General features: G+C 59.2%; 1 protein-coding gene across 16 annotated transcripts in view; it reads left to right on the forward strand.

Annotated features, from left to right (window-relative positions):
* The window catches only part of BIN1 (bridging integrator 1), a 58,123-nt gene that overhangs the window by 419 nt on the left and 44,784 nt on the right, over nt 1-12,920 (forward strand). The gene's annotated exons all lie outside the window — the stretch shown is intronic.

Consider the following 12,920-nt stretch of genomic DNA (forward strand, 5'->3'; position numbering starts at 1 on the left):
GCTCCGGGAATCCCGAGGCTGCCCCAGGCCCGCGGGTGCTAGAGCGCTGGCTCCAGGCCTCTGGCCGCTTCCTACGCCCTGCGTTCCCTCCTCCCCACCCGCCTCTCCACCTTCAGTCCCCGCCGGCCGAAGGAGGGATCGAGTTTCCTTTCCAGAGAGGTGCCCGCGGCCTGGACGCTCGGGCCCGGCCCCCGGGAGCAGGGCGCAGCGCGCCCCTCGGGGAGGCGCTCCCGCTCGAGCCTGGGCTTGGCGTTTCCGGCGGCTGCGGAGCGGGTGGCGGCTCCCGCTCGGGGATCCCACCGCCTGCGCGGGCAGCGGGCCCGAAGGAGCTGGGGCTACGCTGGGGGCGTGGAGGGCGCCTCAGGAAAGCCGAGCCCTCGGTGCGCCGAGCGGCGGGCGGCAGGCGGAGGGGCTGGAGCCCCGGCTTCCTGCGGCCCCCTGACAGTGCAGGATATGCAGTACTCGGGGGCGGGGGTCCGCACCGGCTGGCCGTTCTATTCCGAGCCACCTCTGTTTCATTGAATTGGATCGCGCCAGCTGCTGACGCCACTTCCCCTGCCGACTCGGACTCTGAATCTAGGATTGCAGAGTCTGCGCTCCAGCCGGGGTGCTCCTCCAGTGCCCCCAGCGGAGTCAGCCCTGCCTCCCGCCCGACGCTCAGCCGGGAGGAGGAATCTGGGGACAGGCCGGCCTTCCCCGGCCCGGCGGTGGCTGTTTATAAACAATGACTTCTGCTGCTGAGACCTGCGGGCTCCCTAAGGATGCGGCCACGTGACTGGGGGTGGGGGGAGGACGGCGGCTGGAGCTTCCCGGGCGCCTCCCTATGTCCCGATGCTCATCCTTGTAGTCTCAGGCTAAGGAGATGGGTGGCTGTGTGTGGAGGTTAGGGCCTTCAGCCAGGCTCCAGATCTGGCCTTGCCCCAGCAGCTGTACCCCCCCACCCCATCCTCCGGGCCCGGGCGGGAAGAGGGATTAGAGCACCGCAGATAGCTGGCTGGGGGCTGGGAAGGCTTCTCTGAGCATTGGTGCGGGTGGAGGGGCAGATGCTCCTGCCCTCGCTTCCTCCCCCTCCCCCTCCCTCGCCGTAGACTGGGTAATCCATCTAGGTGCCTGGAGCCGGCAGCTCTGGGCTAAGCCTACTTCCTGCTCCTAGGGGCTGAGGAAGATGAATGGGAAGCAGAAGGTTAGCTGAGACCAGTTCCCTGCCCCCACTGCTCTGACCTCCTACTCCTCGCTAGCTCCCCTTTGCTCTTTGGGTGTCCCCTTTGTCCTGGTTTGCCTTGCCTCTGCAGCAGCATCTCTCAGTAATTTCAGGGGCAGTAGGCATGAGTGTGTCCCCTCCTTGTAGATGGCAGTATGTCATCACTGACCCCACCGAGCTGCCACCGCTCCCTCTTCAGCTCCTGTTCTGTGACATGGGCAGTTGGCTGACAGCTGGTCAGCCATGGATGCTGGCCTTGGCCAAGGGCTGGCACTGCCCAAGCCTGGGTTCTAAGGGACTGCAGCTGTTTAGTGCTGCCGCTGCTCTCTGGCCCTCAGGCGCTGGTTAGGAGACCCTCTCCCCGTCGGAAGCCGGAGAGTAGCCTTCCTTCAGTCCCCTCCCTTGTGGACCCTGCTGCAGTACCCCCTTCTCGGAGCCCGATGCCTCTCCCATTTGCCCGCCTGTGGTTCAGTGTGTCGACATCTGCTGGTGGTCTTCAGGACCCCATCTACTTCACAGTGTCAGTGGTCTCAGAGCCCCCCTCCCCCAGGCTCTGCCAGATCAGTGAGTGATGGGGACAGTTTCAGTGGTCAGGTTGCCGTAGGAGGGCATTTCCTGCTCAGGGACGAGCACTAGCTTTGGTGGAGGGCCTGGATAGTGTCTGCATAGGTAGAAGGGCCCCATCTCTCCTTTCCCAGATTCCCTGCATCTGCTCCTGGCCAGTCATCCAGCAGGACTCAGAGGGTGACAGTGTGCGCAAGTTTCCTTGCCTGCCCTCTGGTGCCTGTGGAGCCAGCTCTCCTGGGGCCCCGGCCTAGTGCGTCTCTCCGTCTCTCCGTGGGTCTTGGCTTGGCACTCCCCATCCCATCGTCCCCCCACTCCCTGTGTCACTGGTCTGGGCGCTCTCCCTGAGGGGAGGGCAGATCTGTGGCCCCAGCAGATGTACAGTGACTGTTTAGGAACAAACAAGGGCATTGGAGGGGTTGTTGGCCTGGGAGCCCTGATGCAGGCCTGTGTGTGGGCTGATTTGTGCTGTGTGCCTTGGTCAGCAAATCCTGCCTTGGACACGTGCTGTGTGCCTGGTCCGGGACGAGCCGAGGGTCCCGCGGGAAGTAGGGTGTGCTGGCTCTGACTGCCCTGGAGCTTACTGTTGTAAGGTCCCATGGCCTCTGGTCATGAGGAAGGGCATAAGGGTATATCGGAAGGCTCAGCAGGCAGGGTCTGAGCTTGGCCCCGTTACCGCTCGCCTCCCGGGCCGCCGGCTGCCCCCAGAGTGCCTGGGTGCAGAGCGTGTGCCTGGAGCTCGGGCCCGGGGGCGTCATGAGGTCATCTTCCCGTTGCGTTTGGCCTGTTGGACCCTCTATAAATTACTTTGTCCATTTTAGGGCCTCAGTAGGGTGCCTGGGCAGAGCCAAAGGTAGGGTGGAGCCTGGGTCAGATGACAGAGGATTAGAGGTTGGCGGGCTGGGCCCCTTGGGGGAGGGGACGGTGGGGGAGAAGGGACAGCTGGGGTGGGGGTGGAATCTGGCCCGCTCGCCCCTGAGGCCCACTGCTCAGGCGTCCTTGCACAGCAGCGTGCTTGAGGGAGGCCGTGTGCTGGAAAAGCGGGGTGACGATGAGCGCGAGGAGGGAGGCTCTGGGGGTGGGGTATGCACTCTGTCCCCCTCGGCCACCCTGAGCCTGCTGGGAGCAGTAGGGAGGCCTGGCTGGCAGGGGGCAGGGCCCAGCACTGGCAAGTCGGCACAGATGCTCACCAGAGGGAAGGTGCGGCAGTTATTTATAGGACCCTGACACACGGCCCGGTGGCACCATGCTGGCCTGGTGGTCAAGGTCTCCCAGCAAGGTGGCCGTGTTATCCTCCGCTGGAGCGAGGCCTGTACGGGCAGGCCTTATCCTCACGGCGGCCGTGGAAGAGCCGTGCCACAGGGAAGGGCAGGTGCCCAGAGTGGGGCCCACCTGGGTCTGCAGGAGCCTGGGAGCAACCAGGCTCCTCTTGCCTCCCTCCTTCCCCAGGCCCCAGCTAAAAGCTGCTCCCCTCTCCCCACATTCTGCATTTCTCTTTATCATGTTGGAGTCTGTCGCTCTGTCCCTGGGTGTCTGAGGACTCTTCCTGCCCGCTGTTCTTGTCCGTGCCCACATCCTGCCCCGTGTCGCCTGTTCCTTGGCCTCTCTCTGTCTGCCTGCTGTGTGTCTCTTTCCTCTGAGTCTACACAAGGCTTCCGCAGCTCTCAATCCTTGAAGCAGCTCCTCCCTGAACCCGAGATATTGATGGAGAGGGTTCCCCTCACCTGCTGGACGGAAGGCATCATCTCTGGGAGCATGTCTATAGGGGCTCAGGACATCTGGCACAGAGAGATCGGAAGGCCGCCTCCAGACTTCCCTGAGCTCCAGGGGGGCCTGGCTGGACTGGGGTCTGGGGGTGAGCCTGCTGGCTCACAGCAGGACTCAGAGTGAGGGAGAGGCCGTTTTGCCCAGAGGCCTGCAGACCAGGGAGGGTGTGCTCACTGAGCCACATGGGGCACGGAGAGGGGGTTCTGGGAGGGTCCGTGTGGGCCCAGGTGCTGGGTGAGAGTGAGCACGACAGACCACCAGCTCGCCAACCCTGTCCCTGGACTAGGCATTCTTGATCCAGCTTGTCCCTTACAAGCTGTGTGACTTGCACAATGTGAAGAGAATGCTTCTGTCCCTCCCTCCTGCCTGAACCTAAGGCCAGGCCTCACACTGTTCTTCTTCCATGAGGTTCTAGAATCTCTGAGTCCTACCCTCAGTGTTAGGCCTCTTTCTTACCACAGGGAAAGAGACCACAGGGGCATGTCAGAAGGACAGCATGCTGGGCTTGGCAGAGAGGTGGCCCTGTTCCCGGCTCGGGCCTGGGGCAGGAGCTGGCACCTTCATGTATAAAGTGGGGTAATAATGGTTCCTCTGCACATAGTGGTCTTGAAGAGTAAAGCCTTGGACAGTTCTTGGCACATAGCAAGGGCTCACTACATGCCAGCTCTGTGGGGCAGGGCAGGACAACAAAGTGGCCCTGGTGCCCGCCGTCCCTGCCTAGGCCTGCTTCCCAACCCTCTCCCTGTGAGTGTCCATTACAGGCCTCTACAGTCAGCTAATCCCTGCTGAGCCCTTAGCTGATCAGGGCTTATGATGGTGTGTGTGTGTGTGTGTGTGTGTGTGTGTGTGTGTGTGTGTGTGTATTTAGAGGCACAGCCTGCAGCAGGGGAGGGAATCAGACAGTTCTGGAGTGAATCTTAACTTACCTACACATAAACTCCGTGGCCCTGGTTAAGTTTTCCACCCTCTCTGGGCTTCTTCACTTTGGCCATCAGTAAAGTGGTAGGGGATTGCTTATCCTTTCTTTTTTAATTCATGGAATGAACGTTGAGCACCCACTCTGTGCTGGGCACTGTTCTGGGGACGGGGGGACGCAGCTGAACTAAACCAAGCCCCATGCTCAGGGAGCTGACATTCTAGCTCCAGGAGAGGGTAAGGGGCAGGAGGTGGACTCTGCTGAGGACTCAGGTGTGAATGGGAACGTGGGCACTCACACAGTGCAAGGCACTAGCCAGAGAGGAGCTGAGTGGAAGCTTCTGGGCTCCAGGTAAGGAGACTTTCTGTTAGAACCTTGGAGGCTGTGTTTCTCTGAAGACCCTGGCCAGCTTTGTTTTGGGATTTAAAGTGCAAAGAAAAGGATGCCCATGCTGAACCACTCAGCAGGGCAGTGACGGAGGACAGGCCCAGGCAGCTTTGGAGGCTGGGCAGGGGGCCCTGGATTTGGGATGTAGGAGAGGGTCCGAGGGGCCACTGAAAGAGCAGGAGGGAGGTACCAAAGATGACCCAGACTTGAGGGTGGGCGCTTGTAAGCCTTTTTAGAAAGCTGAGTTTGAGTGTCTTCCTAGGCATTACTGCCCATGGGCAATCTCACTGACCTCTCTGAGCCTGTCCCCTCCCTTGGTACAGGGGTATGTGCCTTGTGGCATGCTGTGCAGACTAAGTGGATACACACAAAGAGCGAGGCTTGCCATTCCCCAAAGGAGCTGGTCTTGTGCTGTGGAAGAGGCACCCTTGTGGGAACTGGTTGGCGCCTAGGGGTCCTGGGGCCTCCCCGAAGGGGCAGTCGTTGCCTCCCAAAGAAGCCACTCACTTCAGGCAAAACTGACTCCATGCTAAGGGCTGACAGTGATCAGGGCTGGGCAGGTGAAAAGGGAAAGGCAGGCTCTTCTTGCTCCAAGGGAAGATTTGTCAAATATTAACTTGATAAGAACAGCCACGGTTTACTGTGTACCTGCTGAGTGCCAGGCGCTTGGTAAAAATTCTCGTCCCCACTGCAACCAGGTGAGGTCATTATGATTCCCATTCAGCAGATCAAGAAACTGAGGCTGAGCAGTCATATGACTTGCCCATGGGCTCTCCTGGTCAACACCCTGCATTACCAGGTCTCCTGCGGAGCCATGCAAATGAGGTGTAAATCTCTAGTGGCCCCTCCTGACCCTTCCTGACCAGGAAGGCCTTGTCTATCAGGTGGATCATGTGACAGATTTGGATCCCCAAAGTGTTCTTCCTTCCCCGTTAAATGAGATTTGGGGGCCCTTGCCCCCTGCTGGGTCTTCACCTCTGTGTAGGCTAATGCTTGGGGTGTGGCCTTAACTCTCGGGATGTGGGGTGGGCTCTGGGGTGAGGAGACTGCCCGATGTTTCCTGATGCGGTCCAATGCAAGAGTTTCTGCATGCAGATGAGGACGCAGGAGGCAATGTGGCGTGGGTTTATGGGAGCCTGTTTTCCGGAATAGAGAAGCTGTATCCAGTTCATTCAGTCTAAAGAGACACTCTTTATATGGAGATTCCATCTACTTCTGTTTATATTGTTGCAACACTGTTTCTTTTATGAAATGATGTTAATACTAGTTGCTTTTTAATGTTCTAGCAGAGGAACTGACCACATGCACATGCTCAAGTCTTTTCCTGGAGCGGGAACTAAAAGTCTGGGGCCCTCTACCCCGGGTCCTACCCCCGTGGACTTGTGTGGGGTGGGAAGGCAGCTTTCCTGGGTCCAGCCTGGGGCATGCCCTCCAGAATATCTGCTCCCCGAGGGAGGGTCCCGCCTCCTCCCCAGCTCAGCAGTGCTCATTTCACAGGGGTGCGTGGACTCCTTAGGCAGGGTCGGCAGAGGCCCGGGGGTGCCTTGAGTTTTCAGGGTGCAGGGTGGGTGCGGTAGGAGGGGCGGGACTGCGGGATTTCAGGCCTTCAGAGAGTAGATAATGCCACAGTTAGAGCTCAGGGCTCGGAGTCGGAGGGAGGGGGCACCTCCTGCCCTGCGCAGGCCACTCCGAGGGACCTGGGCATCACTGCACGGTACCGCCTCCGACAATAAAATGGCCCAGGACCCTGGTAGGCCTTACCTGAGCCAGAGGCTGCAGAGCTTGGGCCCAGAAACTGGGGTTCTCAGGAGTGGGCTGGCGCCCTGCTGGGGAGCCCTGCCTGGCCTTAGGCCAGATGCCACAGAGGACGTGGCCTGGGCCTTCTGCCAGAGTCTTCTTCCAAACTGAGAAAGCTTTTAGGTGACACACGTGCTGGGGATGGCAGGCCTGGGGGTCCGTGTGGTTTGCCGGACCGTGACCTTGCGGCAATTGCCGCCCTCGGTCCCATCTCCACTGTGCTCTTTGCCCGGCCTCTTCCCTCTGCTTCCTGGATCTTACCTGCAACCACCCTGGCCCGCGGATGGGGGGGATTGGGGCCCCAGCATGGGCGGAGGGGGGCAGTTGGAGCCTGGCCGCAGTGGTGGCCTCCGGGCGCTGAGAGCCATCTGTGGTGCCTTGCGGGTGGACATTTGTGCCCCCCATGCTGCGTCCAAGCCTGGGGCCATACGCTGGGCCCCCGCCACCTCCGCCCCTCCGCAGGGCCCTGAGCTGCAGCCGACTCCGCCTCTGCAGTCCCAGGGCCGCAGCGACTCTGGGCTGCGCCCCATAGGCTGGAGTGAGTGGGCGGCTGCCAGCAGCAGCGCCACAGGGCTGTAGGGAGGGACGCATGGCAGCTGGTGCTGGGCCAGCGCTCCCAGGCCTTCTGGGCCCCTGGAGCTCCCAGGGCACCTTCATAGGGATGTCCCTGCTGGCTCCCTGTTTTAGATGCTTCACACTGAACTCGCTCCCTCAGGTCGTGGTGACCTTATTTATCCTGGCTGTCGTTCCCGTTTGTGGCTTGCCTGCTATGGCACTGAGGGCACTGAGAGAGAACCTGACCCTGCCCTCGAGGAGCTCCCAGGGCCCGTCAAGGCACCCAGCGATACTGAGGCAAGGGCACTGGTGCCTGAAGAGCTTCACATCCACCCTGGGGCAATCAAGGAAGTCTCCTCAGAGGAGGCGGCACCCAAGCTGGGTTTGAAAGACACAGGATGTGTGTTGGGGGTGGGGCAAGGATGTTTCTGGGAGCCTGTTGAGGGTGGCTGGCATGTGTGTGAGTGAGAGGGTTGGGGGTGGGGCCCGAGACTGTAAGAATAGGTGGCGGGGGAGCAGGCCCTGAAGGGCTGGGAGGGACCCCAGACTCCTATACACCTCAGCCTGCTCATCTTTCTTCCTCACGGTGTTGCCTGAGCCATATGTCTGTCTTCCAGTCTGGGCTTAGCCGAGAACCCCATGTCTCACTGTCCAGGGCCCAGGGGGCCCCTGGCTTTGAGGAAAAGGAGGCCCAGCGTGAGAGGGTGAGTCCTGCGTCCCTTGAGGGAATGGCCTCAGGCTTGGACGGCTTGGGACCAGGTGTGCCCGGGGAAGACACAAGGGGGTGTGGGGCAGGGCTGCCCTCCTGGGGTCCACCCTGTCAGGGCTGGGGTCACAGGCGCTAGGTGACATCTGTTCCCCCAGGCTTTCTGGAAAGGGCACAACATCTTATACTCTCTGCTTCACGTGTGTACCTGCTTCTGGGTTTTGGGTCCCCAAGGTGGCACTGAGGGGGACTGATACCCCTAGGCCTAGAGAGCTTAACAGCCAGGAGGGGCTGTCAGGGCATCAGTTCACCCCTGGTCCAGGCAGTCCTGTGCTCTGCCCTTTGTGGCCAGGCCAGGGTCGGATGGCCATGTGGGGGTCCCCTCGGAGTAGGAGAGGGTCCTCAGAGGGGGAGGGTCCTCAAGGGAGGAGGGGTCCTGCCAGAGGGTGGGGTCCCCTGGCTGTGAGCACAGACTGCCGGGTGAGGAGTGGACAAAGGAACAGTACTACTGTATGGGTGGAGGCTAAGGGGCAGTGCTGGTGGGTTTCTGCTCAGGCCTGTGGCTTGAGGGGCTCCCAGAGGCTGTGCAGCCGGAAGGGGGATTGGGTAACGGGAGAGCCTTTGTCAGACTGGCCCCTTTTCCAACAGCTGCTGCTACTTTCTTTGGACCCTTTGCTCAGCTCAGCCTCTCCCCAGGACTGTGACCAACACGCCTGAGTCCTGGACGAGTCTGGCCCCCCCCACTGGGCACCAGGGACGGGGCAGGCACAGGAGACTTGGTCCAGAAGCAACCCCTCAAGGGGACCCTACTCCCCACCCTCGCCCACCATAGAGCTGCTGTTTCTCTACTCTGAGGGGGCATCCACTTTCCCAGGACATGATACTGCCTTGGGTTTAGATATAGATGGTGGGTGATACAGGTGCTCCCCGGGGCCCGGGGCACTGGCGGCTGGGCGAGGGCAGAGACTGAGCTGGGGTTAAGAGGTGTGTGCGGGAGGAAGACAGGCCCTAACAGGAGAATGGAGTGTGGCCCCAGTGACCGCTTGCCTACTCTGTGGTCCTGGGCAGATTGTGGCCTCTCTGCACCCCCATTTCCTCCTCTGTGAATGGGATCAAGAGTTCCTGCTGTACAGGCTTGTGTAGAGGGTCCAGGAGGAAGTGAATGTAGTCAGTGCCTGGTCCCCGGGGGAGGGGGGGCTGACACATGGGTATTTTCCCAGGGAGCACCTTGGGGAAGCACCTGAGAACCCACACGTATGGACCATGCTGGCTTCTGTGTATTGAGCTGTTCTGCTTATAACAGGATTCTTGAAATGGAACTGCGGTGTACCTTTTCCCCCTCTTTTTTCCTGTATTGGCTGAAAAAGCTAAACTGGGAGGTGGTGGTATCACCTCCTCAAGGAGGGAAGTCAGAGCTCCCTGAGCCACAGCCAGATTGAATGAGGTGGAGGGGAGGGTGAATGGCTCCAGGTGGGCTGTGCTTTCAAGGACCAGGTGAGGGGGCGTAGCTGGGCTCAGAGGGGAGGGCTTGCCCATCATTCATTCATTCAATGAAGGAGTCTGATGTGCAACGGAAGACCACAGGCTTTAGAGACTTGGGCTGAGCCCTGGCTCGGCCTCCAAGCCTCAGTGAGCCCACCTGGGAAGGGACAAGCATGAGACTTTCCTCTCCGTGAGGCAAGGTGAACCCGGGGACTCCTGTCAGTGCTAGCAGCAGAGCTGTGTCCCTGCTGGCTCCAGCTGGGTCTAGAGAGTTTAGGAGGGGAGGACGGTGTTCCTGTCTCTGTGGAATTTAGTGGTCTATGAGGAACCCCCACACCCGCCATTTTTCATTTTATTTGTTGTCTTGTTGACCTGGGTGGTAGGCAACTGGGACTGGATTATGGTTCCATTCGGCAGGTGAGAACACTGAGGCTCAGAGAAACTCTGGGATTTCCTCCCTCTCGTTCATCAGACTTGGCCCCAGGTTGGTCTTCCCCAGGTGCTGCCACCCCCATCCCTAAAGCCAGGGCTAGGGTGAGACCGTTGAAGTGCCCATGTGCATGCCTCTGCATGGTGTGTGTGTGTGTGTGTGTGTGTGTGNGGGGCCTGGCTGGACTGGGGTCTGGGGGTGAGCCTGCTGGCTCACAGCAGGACTCAGAGTGAGGGAGAGGCCGTTTTGCCCAGAGGCCTGCAGACCAGGGAGGGTGTGCTCACTGAGCCACATGGGGCACGGAGAGGGGGTTCTGGGAGGGTCCGTGTGGGCCCAGGTGCTGGGTGAGAGTGAGCACGACAGACCACCAGCTCGCCAACCCTGTCCCTGGACTAGGCATTCTTGATCCAGCTTGTCCCTTACAAGCTGTGTGACTTGCACAATGTGAAGAGAATGCTTCTGTCCCTCCCTCCTGCCTGAACCTAAGGCCAGGCCTCACACTGTTCTTCTTCCATGAGGTTCTAGAATCTCTGAGTCCTACCCTCAGTGTTAGGCCTCTTTCTTACCACAGGGAAAGAGACCACAGGGGCATGTCAGAAGGACAGCATGCTGGGCTTGGCAGAGAGGTGGCCCTGTTCCCGGCTCGGGCCTGGGGCAGGAGCTGGCACCTTCATGTATAAAGTGGGGTAATAATGGTTCCTCTGCACATAGTGGTCTTGAAGAGTAAAGCCTTGGACAGTTCTTGGCACATAGCAAGGGCTCACTACATGCCAGCTCTGTGGGGCAGGGCAGGACAACAAAGTGGCCCTGGTGCCCGCCGTCCCTGCCTAGGCCTGCTTCCCAACCCTCTCCCTGTGAGTGTCCATTACAGGCCTCTACAGTCAGCTAATCCCTGCTGAGCCCTTAGCTGATCAGGGCTTATGATGGTGTGTGTGTGTGTGTGTGTGTGTGTGTGTGTGTGTGTGTGTGTATTTAGAGGCACAGCCTGCAGCAGGGGAGGGAATCAGACAGTTCTGGAGTGAATCTTAACTTACCTACACATAAACTCCGTGGCCCTGGTTAAGTTTTCCACCCTCTCTGGGCTTCTTCACTTTGGCCATCAGTAAAGTGGTAGGGGATTGCTTATCCTTTCTTTTTTAATTCATGGAATGAACGTTGAGCACCCACTCTGTGCTGGGCACTGTTCTGGGGACGGGGGGACGCAGCTGAACTAAACCAAGCCCCATGCTCAGGGAGCTGACATTCTAGCTCCAGGAGAGGGTAAGGGGCAGGAGGTGGACTCTGCTGAGGACTCAGGTGTGAATGGGAACGTGGGCACTCACACAGTGCAAGGCACTAGCCAGAGAGGAGCTGAGTGGAAGCTTCTGGGCTCCAGGTAAGGAGACTTTCTGTTAGAACCTTGGAGGCTGTGTTTCTCTGAAGACCCTGGCCAGCTTTGTTTTGGGATTTAAAGTGCAAAGAAAAGGATGCCCATGCTGAACCACTCAGCAGGGCAGTGACGGAGGACAGGCCCAGGCAGCTTTGGAGGCTGGGCAGGGGGCCCTGGATTTGGGATGTAGGAGAGGGTCCGAGGGGCCACTGAAAGAGCAGGAGGGAGGTACCAAAGATGACCCAGACTTGAGGGTGGGCGCTTGTAAGCCTTTTTAGAAAGCTGAGTTTGAGTGTCTTCCTAGGCATTACTGCCCATGGGCAATCTCACTGACCTCTCTGAGCCTGTCCCCTCCCTTGGTACAGGGGTATGTGCCTTGTGGCATGCTGTGCAGACTAAGTGGATACACACAAAGAGCGAGGCTTGCCATTCCCCAAAGGAGCTGGTCTTGTGCTGTGGAAGAGGCACCCTTGTGGGAACTGGTTGGCGCCTAGGGGTCCTGGGGCCTCCCCGAAGGGGCAGTCGTTGCCTCCCAAAGAAGCCACTCACTTCAGGCAAAACTGACTCCATGCTAAGGGCTGACAGTGATCAGGGCTGGGCAGGTGAAAAGGGAAAGGCAGGCTCTTCTTGCTCCAAGGGAAGATTTGTCAAATATTAACTTGATAAGAACAGCCACGGTTTACTGTGTACCTGCTGAGTGCCAGGCGCTTGGTAAAAATTCTCGTCCCCACTGCAACCAGGTGAGGTCATTATGATTCCCATTCAGCAGATCAAGAAACTGAGGCTGAGCAGTCATATGACTTGCCCATGGGCTCTCCTGGTCAACACCCTGCATTACCAGGTCTCCTGCGGAGCCATGCAAATGAGGTGTAAATCTCTAGTGGCCCCTCCTGACCCTTCCTGACCAGGAAGGCCTTGTCTATCAGGTGGATCATGTGACAGATTTGGATCCCCAAAGTGTTCTTCCTTCCCCGTTAAATGAGATTTGGGGGCCCTTGCCCCCTGCTGGGTCTTCACCTCTGTGTAGGCTAATGCTTGGGGTGTGGCCTTAACTCTCGGGATGTGGGGTGGGCTCTGGGGTGAGGAGACTGCCCGATGTTTCCTGATGCGGTCCAATGCAAGAGTTTCTGCATGCAGATGAGGACGCAGGAGGCAATGTGGCGTGGGTTTATGGGAGCCTGTTTTCCGGAATAGAGAAGCTGTATCCAGTTCATTCAGTCTAAAGAGACACTCTTTATATGGAGATTCCATCTACTTCTGTTTATATTGTTGCAACACTGTTTCTTTTATGAAATGATGTTAATACTAGTTGCTTTTTAATGTTCTAGCAGAGGAACTGACCACATGCACATGCTCAAGTCTTTTCCTGGAGCGGGAACTAAAAGTCTGGGGCCCTCTACCCCGGGTCCTACCCCCGTGGACTTGTGTGGGGTGGGAAGGCAGCTTTCCTGGGTCCAGCCTGGGGCATGCCCTCCAGAATATCTGCTCCCCGAGGGAGGGTCCCGCCTCCTCCCCAGCTCAGCAGTGCTCATTTCACAGGGGTGCGTGGACTCCTTAGGCAGGGTCGGCAGAGGCCCGGGGGTGCCTTGAGTTTTCAGGGTGCAGGGTGGGTGCGGTAGGAGGGGCGGGACTGCGGGATTTCAGGCCTTCAGAGAGTAGATAATGCCACAGTTAGAGCTCAGGGCTCGGAGTCGGAGGGAGGGGGCACCTCCTGCCCTGCGCAGGCCACTCCGAGGGACCTGGGCA

The sequence above is a fragment of the Crocuta crocuta genome, unplaced genomic scaffold (assembly GCF_008692635.1).
Source record: "Crocuta crocuta isolate KB4526 unplaced genomic scaffold, BGI_CrCroc_1.0 scaffold5, whole genome shotgun sequence".
Taxonomy (NCBI): Eukaryota; Metazoa; Chordata; class Mammalia; order Carnivora; family Hyaenidae; genus Crocuta; species Crocuta crocuta.